The sequence below is a fragment of the Neovison vison genome, chromosome X (assembly GCF_020171115.1).
Source record: "Neovison vison isolate M4711 chromosome X, ASM_NN_V1, whole genome shotgun sequence".
Classification (NCBI taxonomy): Eukaryota; Metazoa; Chordata; class Mammalia; order Carnivora; family Mustelidae; genus Neogale; species Neogale vison.
The window spans coordinates 56,896,737-56,911,984 of record NC_058105.1 but is presented as its reverse complement, the minus strand read 5'-3'; the positions used below and the strand labels follow the sequence as shown (position 1 = coordinate 56,911,984).

Below are 15,248 nucleotides of genomic sequence, written 5' to 3'. Positions count from 1 at the left end.
GTTTGAAGTGGCGGGGGGGGTGGGAGGTTGGGGTACCAGGTGGTGGGTATTATAGAGGGCACGGCTTGCATGGAGCACTGGGTGTGGTGAAAAAATAATGAATACTGTTTTTCTGAAAATAAATAAATTGGAAAAAAATAAATTAAAAAAAAAGAAATACAGTCAATGATAGTATAATATCGATGTAACAGGATAAATGGTAGCTACAATTGTGTTAAATAGTATAATATATAAACTTGCCAGATCACTAAGTTGTACCCCTGAAATGAATGTAACATTGTATGTAAATTATATTCAAAGAAAAAAAAAAAGAAAAATGTAAAAGAATTACCAGAGCAACTCTCGGTTACTGCATTCTTATTTGGACAGTATCTTCAATCTAAAAATGTACAGTAACTGTTGAAAGGTTATGGGTCAAGTTCATCAGTGCTTAGATAATGAAATAGAATAGAATATAGGCAAAATACTATGAAATACACAAAGCCACTAATTTAAATTTTGGTGTTGGAGTATTGCTGACTACAGTAATGTTCTATATACTTAAATATAATTTAGGGTGCTCTCCTCTTTATTTGACTATATTTGAGATTTTGTAAAACATTCCCCATTTTATTCATCTTGTTTTTTTTTGTTATTATTTCTTGGCATACCATCTGACATTTGTCTTTATCCTATTTTTTTTTTGTTTTATTAAGTTCAAGTTAGTTAACATGTCATGTATTATTAACTTCAGGGTAGAATTTAGTGATTCATCAGTTACATATAACACCCAGTGCTCATTACATAAAGTGCCCTCCTTACTTCTCATCATCCAGTTACCCTATCTCCTATATACCTCCCCTGCAGCAACCCTCGGTTTGTTCTCCATAATTAAGAGTCTTTTATGGTTCATCTCCCTTTCTATTTTTATCCCATTTTATTTTTCCTTCCCGTCCTCCATGTTCATTTGCTTACCATGTGCCATGCATTCTACTAGGCTCTGCTGATATAGAAGTGTGTATATATACATATTATCTGTGTGTGCATGTGTGTGTGTATACAGTTTCCAAATTCTACTATATCTATACTGAGTGCTAATCAACAGCAAATATTAATAATTCAATAAACATATGCCATATCAAATAAATGAATTGAGATTTTTACTGCCATACCCTCCAATTTTGACAATGGGAATTTAACAATATCAGTTTCCTACCTAATTTCTGTCTCTCTAGCCTGACAGATGCTTTCTGTAAGTTACAGATTTAATCTTATTTTATAACACTGTTAATCTTATTTTGATTGAAACAGAATTATGGATGGTAAAATTAATGGGTGCTTAAGGTGAGACTGTTGCCAAACAAGTGGTAAAAGGCTTCACATTTAGTTGTGCCTGGGGAAAGAATTATGACATTCCTTAAAGTTGTAATTTAGAAAAATACTTTGCTTATTGTGCTTCCTTTAGCACAATGTGGACTATCAATAGATGTATCTGAGCACTTTTAATATCTCTATATTTTGATTGACATGCTTCTTGTCATTTTCAATTATCTTCTTGCCTAAACAACATATGATAGAGTTTCACCATTGATAAGCATTTATCTTTCTTATTAGGTGATGTCTTTTCCAACACTGAAGTTGTGCATCTAGTGATATGTCATATAAGTTCATCATTTTCTGGAAGACAAATATTATACAGCATATTAATTGTGTAAGTTAATTTTAGGGTACTTTTGTTAGATATAAAATATAGAGAGGAAATAAAATGAAAATACAGTGTGGAAGGATGCTCTGCTTAAAATGCATGTTAAATATGAGAAGAAGACATTTTTGCACAGTGCTGTAATTTAGTCATTAGTTTAATTTAGTCATTAGTTATTAGTTTAGATTAGTTTTTATCTAAAACAAGGGTTTGACCTAAGCCAACTGATTATGTAAAAAACTCAGTAAGCCTCAGTAATTTTTAGGATCTAATCATCCATATTATTATCATTATTATTTTACTAAACCATAAGATGAGCTAGTTTTTTTTAAATCCAATGATGTGGTTAGAAATGGAATTGAATTTACAGATTTTTTTCTATACCTATTGAACTGGAACAAAGCTAAAATATTCTCTAAACTGAGCAGTTATCTAATTCAGTTCATACATTCTTAGCATAAAATAGTCTACACTATCTCTATCCATAAGATATGTTTAAAAATAGGGGCACTTGGATGGCTTAGTTGGTTAAGTGTCTGCCTTCAACTCAGGTCATGATTCCAGGGTCCTAGGTCCTAGGTCATGATTCAGGTCAGGTCCCACCCTACAGTTAGGCTCCCTATTCAGCCAGAGTCTGCTTCTCCTTATCTTCCTGGCTTGTGCTCTTTTTCACTATCTCTGTCACTCTCTCTCAAATAAATAAATAAAATATTTAGAAATAAACTCAGAATGGTGAAAACATTGTGAGCTTTTCCACCTTAATATAATTTATTTATAATGAGTGAGAGAATTTTTTCCTTTTTATTTCTGACTTACAATAGCTTTTTAATTCACTAGTTACCTTTTAAAATTCTGATTAGCTAACAAAGAGTGTGACATTAGTTTCAGATGTGGAATCTACTGATTCATCACTTACATACAACACCCAGTGCTTATTACAAGTGCCCTCTTTAATATCCATTACCCAGTTAACCTATCCTTCCACCCACCTCCCCTCCAGCAACCCTCAGATTGTTCGCTGTATTTAAGAGTCTCTTTTATGGTTTGCCTCTCTTTTTCCCCCTATGTTTATCTGTTTTGTTTCTTAAATTCAACATAGGAGTGGAATCATACAGTATTTGTCTTTCTCTGAATGACTTATTTCACTTAGTGTAATACTGTCTAGCTCCATCCACATCATTGCAAGTGGAAAGTTTTCATTCTTTGTGGCTGAGGAAATACACACACACACACACACACACACACGCACACACACCACAGATTCTTTAACCATTCATCAATTGGTTGACATTTGGACTCTTTTCATAATTTGGCTATTATTGATAATGCTGCTATAAACATTGGAATGCATTTGTTCCTTTGATTCAGTATTTTGTATCTTTTGGGTAAATACCTAGACATGCAGTTGTTGGGTCATAGTGTTGTTCTGGTTTTAACTTTTTGAGTAACCTCCATACTGTTTTTCTGGAGTGGATACTCCAGTTTGTATTCCCACCAAGAGTACAAAAGGGTTCCCCTTTCTCCACATCCTCACCAACATATGCTGTTTCCTTGTTGTTAATTTTGGCCATTCTTTTTTTTTTAAGATTTTATTTATTTATTCATTTGACAGTCAAAGATCACAAGTAGTCAGAAGAGGCAGGGAGAGAGAGGAGGAAGCAGACTCCCTGCTGAGCAGAGAGCCCGATGTGGGGCTTGATCCCAGGACCCTGGAATCATGACCTGAGCTGAAGGCAGAGGCTTTAACCCACTGAGCCACCCAGGTGCCCCAATTTTGGCCATTCTGACAAGTGTGGAGTAATAGCTCATTGTAGTTTTCATTTGTATTTCCCTGATGATGAGTGATATTGACCTTCTTTCATGTTCTTTCATGTTGGCCATCTGAATGCTTTCTTGGGAAAAATGTCTATTTGTGTCTTCTGTCCAATTAACTGGATTATTTGTTTTTTTTGGGTATTGAGTTTTATAAATTCTTTATGTATTTTGGATAATAACCTTTTATCAGATATGTCATTTGCAAATATCTTATCCCATTCAAAATGTTGACTTTTAGTTTTGTTGATTTGTTTCTTTGTCGTGCAGCTTTTTTTCTTGATGAAGTTCAGTAGTTTATTTTTGCTTTTGTTTCCTTTTCTTCCAAAGACATACCCAGTAACAGTTGCTACAGATGATGTCAAAGAGGTTACTGCCTGTGTTCTCTAGGATTTTGATGGTTTTAATTAATGTTTAGTATAATGATAACTTAGAATGGATTGATCTATATCTGGTAAAATGTCAGTCTTGTTATTTGAATTATGGAAGTTTTATTATTAACAGAACTTGTATTCTCTTTGGTTTGAATTCTGCTATGGTTTTTCAACAAGGAAACATTTTCCTTTCTTTAAGAAATTAGGAACTTACCACAGTAAGCATAAGAAATGACAGTCTCTTCTGTAATGATTCAATAAAACCCAATTCTATATTAGGGTTGTGTGCCTCTGAAGATCAAAACACAACAAAAAAAAAGTTATTGAAGGTATAGCATTTAACATTTACTTTTCCTGAAAGAAAGGGGAAACGTGTCTTTTTTTTTTTTTGAGGAAGGACATTTGGCTGGTATAATACATTATTCTTCACTTAGGGTAAGCTAATATAAGACAATTTTTAGCTGTAAATAGGAGTTATGATTTAAGACCTGTGTTTTGTAAGGCAAAAAAAAATTACAGTGGTAAATGGACACTAGCTGTTCAGGTATAGTATCCTTATGTTGTATGTGCCCCTATTACACTGCATTAGTTAAAATAAAATACTTTAGGGACACCATGGTGGCTCAGTGGGTTAAGCCTCTGCCTTCAGCTCAGGTCATGATCTCAGGGTCCTAGGATCGAGTCCTGGATCAGGCTCTCTGCTCAGCAGCGAGTCTGCTCCCCCCCTGCCTTTGCTTCTCTGCCTACTTGTGATCTCTCTGTCAAATAAATAAATAAATAAATAAAAATCTTAATTTTTTAAAATAAAATACTTTAGATATTATTGAATCAGTTTGTTGTAATGAATAATTATTCTGAAAATCTGCATACATTTTTTTCTGACTATAATGCAACTACAGTTAGCTCCTCAATCATAATTAAAACTCATCTAGGTTTAATAGGATTTAGAAGTGGAAGATTTGAAGAAGACGTAAAGAACTTAGTACTGGGGGCACCTGGGTGGCTCAGTGGGTTAAGCCTCTGCCTTCAGCTCAGGTCATGATCTCAGGGTCCTGGGATCAAGCCCCGCATCGGGCTCTCTGCTCAGCGGGGAGCCTGCTTCCCCCTCTCTCTCTGCCTGCCTCTCTGCCTACTTTTGATTTCTCTCTGTCAAATAAATTTAAAAAAATAAAAAATAATAAAAAAGAACTTAGTACTGAATGCTGGAACACTGGACACATTGAGTATCAATTATTTTGCTAACACTGTTAATTGAAACTGATAACCTGTGAGAGATTCTTTTGTGCAGAACCAAGTTCAAATATTTTCCCTCAGGGTTAAATTATAGCCAGGAGAGTATCATTACACATACACATTTAATATTTTGTTCTATAGTACTATCTATTCCCATTCCAGATAGTAAAAATTCTGCCTAAAGTTTTGCATTAAATTTATATGACAAAAGTAATATATACCTATTAGTATTATCTGTTAGGAGGAAAGCAGGATTTTCAAGTTGAAATAGAAAGCAAATACTATTTTCCTATAGACTAAACCCACTGTTACTGCTATCTTAATATTCTAACTAATGTCCAGCAACAAACTAATACCCAATGGACTTCAAGATTGGTTAATGGTCAATGTTATATACATACAAGCAGTTTATACTAAACTATCTGTATACCATGGAAAACAGTAGAAAACTACAAGTATGATGTTTATTTCACATATACTTATTGGTCTTTTTTTCTGCTTTGAACATTAGGAGATCCTCAAGTTAGTTTTGATTTTGTGTTTCTTCCAGCAGCACACATATTGAAATTGGAATGATATAGAGAATTATTTGCATGGTCCCTCTACAAGGCATGTATATTTATAAAACTGTCTTCATATTTATTCTTCTCATCCTTAAAGATCAGATCAAATGCCACCTCCTTTGATCTCAGGTTGAATAGTTCTCTTTTGTGCTCCACATGCATTGTTTATGTCAGTATTTTAGTCCTTAGCATATGTGTATATCTTTCTTATTAGACCTTGAGCTCCAACCATGTATAATGTACCTTATATTTCTGACAACATCTAGCACAAATCCTTTTAATAGTGGGCACTGAAAATATCTTTATGGACTTGAATTTCTATAAATCATTTGCTGACTATTACTGCAGTATACATTCTCACTAATACATAGGCTTACAACTTATATAAAATAACTGTGAGAAGATCATTTAAATTTTCCAGTTGCTATTGGTTTTGGGAGTTTTCTGGACATCCAACTGATAAGGAGATTGGTGGCAAATTTTAGAAAGGGAGGGGGAGTGATTATGTATGAAAGGAGATAGATCCCTGAGCTCAAGGGTCACTTTTTACAGCCAGTTTGGAATTCTAAAACAAATACATTAAACATTAAGACATATACTCATGCAATATATTGTGGTAGTTGTTGATCTGTGCTGGAAATACCTTACCCTGTTATGTCATTTAGATTGCTTCCTTCTTTTTCTTATATGTGGTGTCTTATAAGCATGCCATTTTCCCTTTGGAACAAGTGGAGTGACCTCTCTTCTCAGTATGTATGAAAAGTTAAAGGTATTTTGTAACAGCTTATAGCTCATGGAGAAAATGTGTCTTTGCATATATTTGTTTGTAGATATGATATTATGAAATAAAGACTTGCCATTTTCTTCCCAAAAATAGTATTTAGGAAAAACTGCAGTTTGGAAAAGTTATGGGCATTTTATTTTTGCCATATCTTAAATCCTTCCAAGTGTTCTGAATGAACCACTGCACTTTGGTATTTTCACCTCCCCTCTCCTAATGTATACGTGTATACATGTATTATGTATGTATACACACACAGGTATATATCTTTTACTTTTTTTTTTTACTTTATTAAAATATGCCATGCTAAATAAATGGTTACCTTCTATTAACTTCAGGAGAATATTTTGAACTTAATTGCTTTGTCTGACGGTGCTGAAGTTCAGGAATCATTCTTTATCTTTAGCATAATTTTAAAACCTGCCATGAATACAAGAAGGGCTGTTGAATTGCTGCTACTATGCAGTTGCGCCAAATTTAAGTAAAATGATGGTCTCTCTCAAACAAATTTAGTTCAGTGGAATCCATCAAACTGTAGTCATTGTTTTCTTTTTTTAATTTTTTTTAAATTTATTTATTTTCAGAAAAACATTATTCATTATTTTTTTCCAATTTATGTATTTTCAGAAAAACAGTATTCATTATTTTTTCACCACACCCAGTGCTCCATGCAAGCCGTGCCCTCTATAATACCCACCACCTGGTACCCCAACCTTCCACCCCCCCGCCAATTCAAACCCCTCAGTCTGTTTTTCAGAGTCCATAGTCTCTCATGGTTCACCTCCCCTTCCAATTTACCCAAATTCCCTACTCCTCTCTAACGCCCCTTGTCCTCCATGTTATTTGTTATGCTCCACAAATAAGTGAAACCATATGATAATTGACTCTCTCTGCTTGACTTATTTCACTCAGCATAATCTCTTCCAGTCCCGTCCATGTGCCTACAAAAGTTGGATATTCATCCTTTCTGATGGAGGCATAATACTCCATAGTGTATATGGACCACATCTTCCTTATCCATTCATCCGTTGAAGGGCATCTTGGTTCTTTCCATAGTTTGGCGACCATGGCCATTGCTGCTATAAACATTGGGGTACAGATGGCCCTTCTTTTCACGACATCTGTATCTTTGGGGTAAATACCCAGGAGTGCAATTGCAGGGTCATAGGGAAGCTCTATTTTTAATTTCTTGAGGAATCTCCACACTGTTCTCCAAGGAGGCTGCACCAACTTGCATTCCCACCAACAGTGTAAGAGGGTTCCCCTTTCTCCACATCCTCTCCAACACATGTTGTTTCCTGTTTTGTTAATTTTGGCCATTCTAACTGGTGTAACGTGATATCTCAATGTGGTTTTAATTTGAATCTCCCTGAGGGCTAATGATGATGAGCATTTTTTCATGTGTCTGATAGTCATTTGTATGCCTTGATTGGAGAAGTGTCTGTTCATATCTTCTGCCCATTTTTTGATGTGTTTGTCTGTTTCGTGTGGGTTGAGTTTGAGGAGTTCATTATAGATCCTGGATATCAACCTTTTGTCTGTACTGTCATTTGCAAATATCTTCTCCCATTCCGTGGGTTGCCTCTTTGTTTTTTTGACTGTTTCCTTTGCTGTGCAGAAGCTTTTGATTTTGATGAAGTCCCAGAAGTTTATTTTCGCTTTTGTTTCCTTTGCCTTTGGAGACGTATCTTGAAAGAAGTTGCTGTGGCTGATATCAAAGAGATTACTTCCTATGTTCTCCTCTAAGATTCTGATGGATTCCTGTCTCATGTTGAGGTCTTTTATCCATTTTGAGTTGATCTTCGTGTACGGTGTAAGAGAATGGTCGAGTTTCATTCTTCTACATATAGCTGTCCAGTTTTCCCAGCACCATTTATTGAAGAGACTGTCTTTTTTCCACTGTATATTTTTTCCTGTTTTGTCAAAGATTAATTGACCATAGAGTTGAGGGTCCATATCAGGGCTCTCTACTCTGTTCCACTGGTCTATGTGTCTGTTTTTATGCCAGTACCATGCTGTCTTGGTGATCACAGCTTTGTAATAAAGCTTGAAATCAGGTAAGGTGATGCCGCCCGCTGTATTTTTGTTTTTCAACATTTCCTTAGCGATTCGGGGTCTCTTCTGATTCCATACAAATTTTAGGATTATTTGCTCCAGCTCATTGAAGAATGCCGGTGGAATTTTGATCGGAATGGCATTAAAAGTATAGATTGCTCTAGGCAGTATAGACATTTTAACAATGTTTATTCTTCCAATCCAAGAGCATGGAATGGTCTTCCATCTTTTTGTGTCTTCTTCAATTTCTTTCATGAGTTTTCTATAGTTCCTCAAGTACAGATCCTTTACCTCTTTAGTTAGGTTTATCCCAAGGTATCTTATGGTTCTTGGTGCTATAGTAAATGGAATTGATTCTCTAATTTCCCTTTCTGTATTTTCATTGTTAGTGTATAAGAAAGCCACTGATTTCTGCACATTGACTTTGTATCCTGCCACGTTGCTGAATTGCTGTATGAGTTCTAGTAGTTTGGGGGTGGAGTCTTTTGGGTTTTCCATATAAACTTCCAGATTCTTTCTATGAAGCCAGCATTACCCTGATCCCCAAACCAGGCAAGGACCCTACCAAAAAGGAGAATTTCAGACCAATATCACTGATGAATATGGATGCTAAGATTCTCAACAAGATCCTAGCCAACAGGATCCAACAGCATATTAAAAATATTATCCACCATGATCAGGTGGGATTCATCTCTGGGCTACAAGGATGGTTCAACATTCGCAAATCAATCAATGTGATACAACAAATTAATATGAGAAGAGAGAAGAACCACATGGTCCTCTCAATTGATACAGAAAAAGCATTTGACAAAATCCAACATCCATTCCTGATTAAAACGCTTCAAAGTATAGGGATAGAGGGAACATTCCTGAACCTCATCAAATCTATCTATGAAAGACCCACAGCAAATATCATCCTCAATGGGAAAAAGCTTGCAGCCTTCCCATTGAGATCAGGAACAAGAAAAGGATGCCCACTTTCACCACTCTTGTTCAACATAGTATTAGAAGTCCTAGCAACAGCAATCAGACAACAGAGAGAAATAAAAGGTATTCATTATTTTTTCACCACACCCAGTGCTCCATGCAAGCCGTGCCCTCTATAATACCCACCACCTGGTACCCCAACCTCCCAACCCCCGCCACTTCAAACCCCTCAGATTGTTTTTCAGAGTCCATAGTCATTGTTTTCTAAGCATGCTTGGAACTCTGAATGTGCGAACGAAAAGCCAAATGGAAATAGCTTTCTCCAAGGTACCAGTTGGTATGGTTTTGTGGGTTGCTTGTGCCTGTTGGAACTGTTGGCAGTTCAGCACCCTGGGAAAGGCATTGCTTTCAAACGTGAGTAATTGATGGATTGTATGTAATATGTAAATGTGAATGCATAAATCTCCTGAATGACAGCTTAATTTATGTGAGCTTTTAAGAATGTGGGATTAGATTTTAATTAAATATCCTTAAAGGTACCCTGACTTTTTCCAGTTTTTGGCTGCTATCTTTAGTAAGAAGTGGGGGAAGGTTTAAATCATAATTTTATGCACATCATTCACATTTCCCTAATAAGTGTTCATTGTTTAATGGAAAAATCAATGTACTTAAAGAAGAAAGACATTTATCTTTAATTATAAAAATACTACTGCTATATTACAATGTCTGCACTTTGTCATATATGATAGAGAAAATATATGTGGTTTGAAAATTTATGTCTTAAACTTTAAGCAACATTTTTAAACATATTTCAGATAAAACCATATATTTTAGTATGCCATGTTGAACAATGGTTAACTGTAAATCACATTTCTTAGCCCATATTGTTGAAACTTTAATATTGTATATGACATTCTACATATTATTACCTTCAAAATAGCTAAAATAGAGTTGATGGAGATAAAGCAATCCCCTTTTGCTCTTAAATATGTAGTGTGTATAGATGTAGCTATTTGTGTAAGTAGTTATGACTTCTGTTTGAGAATAGTATTTTAAACCTTATGTAATATGCAGATTAGGATAAAAAGAAGCTAATTAAAAATCTTTTAAATTTATGAATACTTCTTCCACTTAATTTATGTGAACAGATTATAAATTAACAACATAAATTCAATAGATATACTTAAAGTGTTCTGTAAATACTGTTAATTCTTCTAAAATGTATTTGAAATTATTTATAGTTTATAGTAAATCACATTGCCCATAAGATATATATATATATATATATATATATATATATATATAACTATCTTGACCAGTTACAGGCTTTGCTTAGTATTACTTGTATTTCCCATATATTTGCTTCTTCATAACTTACATTGTAAAGCTCAATTTTTGACTACATAAAAAATGACTACCTATACCTCTTCACTTGAATATATATTTCTTCTAATGTATTTTCTATGTATCTTCTAATGTATCATTGTAGTAGTTCATTGTAGTGGTTAGTAAACTTTGGAATCATGCTTTATGGGTTCTAAATCTCAGTTGTGTCCCTACCTGTTGTGTGATTTGTGTGATTTTGGGCAGATTGTTTAACAGTGCCTAAGCTTCAGGATTTTTGCTAGAATGAGGTGAGTTAATATAAAGCACTTAGAAGTGTGTCTGGCACTTATAAGGCCCTATGAAACTTACTGTTATTTATTTCCACTGTTCCCATTATCACCTCATTTTTAACAGGCAGGCCTATATCTTCTCTGATCCCAAGACAGCTTCATTTCCACCTCCATGATTTAGTCCGGAATGTGTCTGTCATGTATCTTCTTGTCTGGGTCCCACCCAATCTGAGACCTGGCTAAGGGCTCCTTTCTTCCATAGACTTCACTGATTCCCTCTGAACTGGTTCCACTTTTCCTTAGTTTTCTTCTATTACAGTCTTTGCTTTTTAATCATCTCCCCTTTCCTTTTATTTGTGCTAAGCTCATAGTTGTGAACTTTTAGGCCACTTATTTGGTATCTTTCATGTAACTTAAAAATTACTTCTAGAGTGAAGTCCTAGCTCCCTTTGTCTGAATTGCCTTCATCCAAGTTTGGTAAATCATGGAGATATAAAATGTTTCAAGCCCCAAATGAAGTTACTATGAACAATTTTCCCTTTAGTCTCTTGCCTATTTTGTTCTGTTATGGTTGAGTTTATTTCTTCAACTCTGAGGATGTGCTCTTCTATTTATAGAAATTAAGGAAGGAAAAGTCATTTGTCTTAAACTAGATAGAGAAATATATGCATACTATAGAGTAGATTTAGAGTCAGACAGATGAGGGCTATAAGTCTGGACCTGCTGGCTGGCCTTCAGCAAATAAGCCTTTCTAAGGCTTAATTTCTCATCTTAAAATAAGGATAATAGCTATGGAACTATTCAGAGAATTAAATGAAATTGATGTAAACCCTAGCATAATGCTTGACATATAACAGTTGTTAATTTGTCAGTATTATTCTTTCCTTTTAATCATCCAGCAACAGTAACAAAACTTATAGTAAAGGGCTATACAATGGAATAAAGCTCTTCCTTAACCGAGATCTGAAATGGGAGGAATAGTGAAGAGCTGTCTTGGAAAATTGTGAGACTAAAATTTTCTAATTTCTTCTCTGTACGGACCAGAATGTATGGATGCCAAATTTTAACATGTACTTTTAAAAATTGGAGTATAATTAACATACAGTGTCACATTAGATTCAAGTATACAACATAATGATTCAATAATTCTATATTTCTTAGTGCTCATCAAGATAAGTATAGTCATGGGGCACCTGGGTGACTCAGTGGGTTAAAGCCTCTGCCTTCGGCTCAGGTCATGATCCCAGGGTCCTGGAATCGAGCCCTGCATCGGGCTCTCTGCTCAGTGGGGATCCTGCTTCCTCCTCTCTCTCTGCCTGCCTCTCTGCCTACTTGTGATCTATCAAATAAATAAATAAAATCTAAAAAAAAAAAGATAAGTATAGTCTTAATCCCCTTTGTCTACTTAACCCATCCTCTCCTACCTCCCTTCTGGCAACCACCAGTTTGTTCTCTATATTTTAAACTTTGGGTTTTGTTGTTGTTGTTGTTTGTTTGTCTCTCTTTTTACTTATTTGTACATTTGTTTTGATTCTTGACACTTATAAGTGAAACCATATGGCATTTGTCTCTGATTGACTTATTTTACTTAGTTTTATATCCTCTAGGTCCATTCGTGTTGTAATAAGTGGTAAGATTTCATTCTTTTTCATGGCTTACCAATATTCCATCATATATATATATACAATTCTTCTTACTCTATTCATCTACTGATGGACATAGGGGTGGCTTCCATATTGCTTTGTTTGTCAAGTTTTTTCTTAATTCCTGTTTATTAACCTACAGGTAATATTGGTTTCATGTATATAATATAGTGATAAAACCCTTCCATACAACACCTGGTGCTTACAAGTGTACTCCTTAATCCCATTACCTATTTAAGTCATTCTCCCACCCACCTCTCATCTAGTAAACATCAAATTGTTTGCTATAATTAAGAATCCATTACTTTCTTTCTAATTTTTCTTCCCTTTGCTTGTTTGCTTTGTTTCTTAAATTCCACATATGAATGAAATCATATTGTATTTGTTTTTCTGACTTATTTCACTTAGCATAATACTCTCTAATTCCATCTATGTCATTGAAAATGGCAAAATTTCTACACATACAAACACACATACACACTACACACACACACACACACACACACACACACACACACTTCTTTATCCATTCATCAGTTGGTGGACATTTGGGCTTTTATCATAATTTGGATATTGTATATATAATGCTGCTATAAATAGTAAGGTGCATATATCCCTTTGAATCAGTATTTTTGTAATCTCTGGGTAAATACTTAGAAGTGAAATTGTTGGCTCATAGGGTAGTTCTATTTTTAACTTTCTGATGAGCCTCCATAACTGTTTTCCTGAATGACTGTGCCAGTTCACATTCCCACCAATGCAAGAGGGTTCTCTTTTTCCATATCTTTGTCAGCACCTGATGTTTCTTGTGTTGTTGATTTTGGCCATTCTGACAGATGTGAGGTGATATCTGACTGTAGTTCGAATTTGTATTTCCCTGATTAGTGATGTTGAACATTTTTTCAAGGTCTGTTGGCTGTCTGTATGTCTTCTTTGTAAAAATGTCTATTCATGCTTTCTGCCCATTACTAATTGGATTATTTGTTTACTTGGTGTTGAGTTTTATAAGTTCTGTGCATATTTTGGATATTAACCCTCTATCAGATATGATATGTGCAAATATCTTCTCTCATTACATAGGTTGCCTTGTAGTTTTATTGATTATTTCCTTTACTATGCAAAGAATTTTTTATTTTGGTGAAGTTCCATTAGTTTATTTTAGCTTTCATTTCCCTTGCCACAGGAGACATATCTAAAAAGAAGTTGCTGTGGCCAATGTCAAAGAGGTTACTGCCGGTGTTCTCCTCTAGGATTATAGTGGTTTCAGGAATGATAATTAGGTCTTTAATGCATTTTGAATTTATTTTTGTGTTTGTTGTAAAAAAGTGGTCTGGTTTCATTATTTCACATCTTGCTGTGCAGTTTTCCCAAAACTACTATTCATGAGACTCTTTATTCTTTTCCTACGTTGTTGAAAATTAACTGGCCAATTTGTTGTGAGTTCATATCTGGTATTTCTATTTTGTTATATTGATCTATGTGTCTAATTTTGTGTTAGTACCATATTGTTTGGGTCACCACAGCTTCATGACTTGATGTCTGAAATTCCAAGGCCTCCAACTTTGCTTTTCTCCTTCTAGGTTGCTTTGGCTCTTCAGAGTCTTTTGTGGTTCCATATAAATTTTAAGATTGATTGTTTTACTTCTGTGACAAATGCTGCTTGTGATTTCTTAGGGCTGCATTAACTGTATACTTGTTTTGGGTAGTATAGACATTTTGAAATTATTTGTTCTTCCAATCTATAAGCATGGAATATCTTTCCATTTCTTTGGGCCTCTTTCAATTTTTTTCATTAGTGTTTTTATAGTTTTCTGAGTATAGGTATTTGACCTATTTGGTCAGGTTCATACCTAGGTAATTTACTGGTTTTGGTGCAATTGAGAATGGGACCGTTTTCTTATGTTCCCCTTCTGCTGTTTCATTCTTGGTGTTACTATACACCAAGTATGCAACAGATTTCTATATGTTGATTTTGTATCCTGCAACTTTACTGAGGTCATGTATCAGTTCTAGCAGTTTTTTGGTGATATTTTGGGTTTTCTTTTCTTTTTTTCTTAATTAATTAACTATCAGCATAAGAGTATTCATTATTTTTGAGACACACTAGTGCTCCATGGAATCTGTTCCCTCTCTAATACCCACCACCTGGTTCCCCCAACCTCCCACCCTTCACTGCTTCAAACCCCTCAGATTGTTTTTCAGAGTCCATAGTCTCTCATGATTCACCTCCTCTTCCAATTTCCCCCACCTCCCTTCTCCTCTCTAACTCCCCTTGTCCTCCATGATATTTGTTATGCTCCACAAATAAGTGAAACCATATGATAATTGACTCTCTCTGCTTGACTTACTTCACTCAGCATAATCCCTTCCAGTCCCATCCATGTTGCCACAAAAGTTCGGTATTCATCCTTTCTGATGGAGGCATAATACTCCATAGTGTATATGGACCACATCTTCCTTATCCATTCGTCCGTTGAAGGGCATCTTGGTTCTTTCCACAGTTTGGCAACCGTGGCCATTGCTGCTATAAGCATTGGGATACAGATGGACCTTCTTTTCATGA

At 35.0% G+C, this 15,248-nt stretch overlaps 1 protein-coding gene and 1 non-coding gene across 2 annotated transcripts in view; both read left to right on the top strand.

The window, feature by feature from the left end:
* Positions 1 to 15,248, top strand: part of DACH2 (dachshund family transcription factor 2) — an 874,111-nt gene that overhangs the window by 421,220 nt on the left and 437,643 nt on the right. The gene's annotated exons all lie outside the window — the stretch shown is intronic.
* On the top strand, positions 5,638 to 5,741 carry LOC122897847. The gene has a single exon (XR_006382677.1). It is a non-coding gene; the product is annotated as a U6 spliceosomal RNA (small nuclear RNA).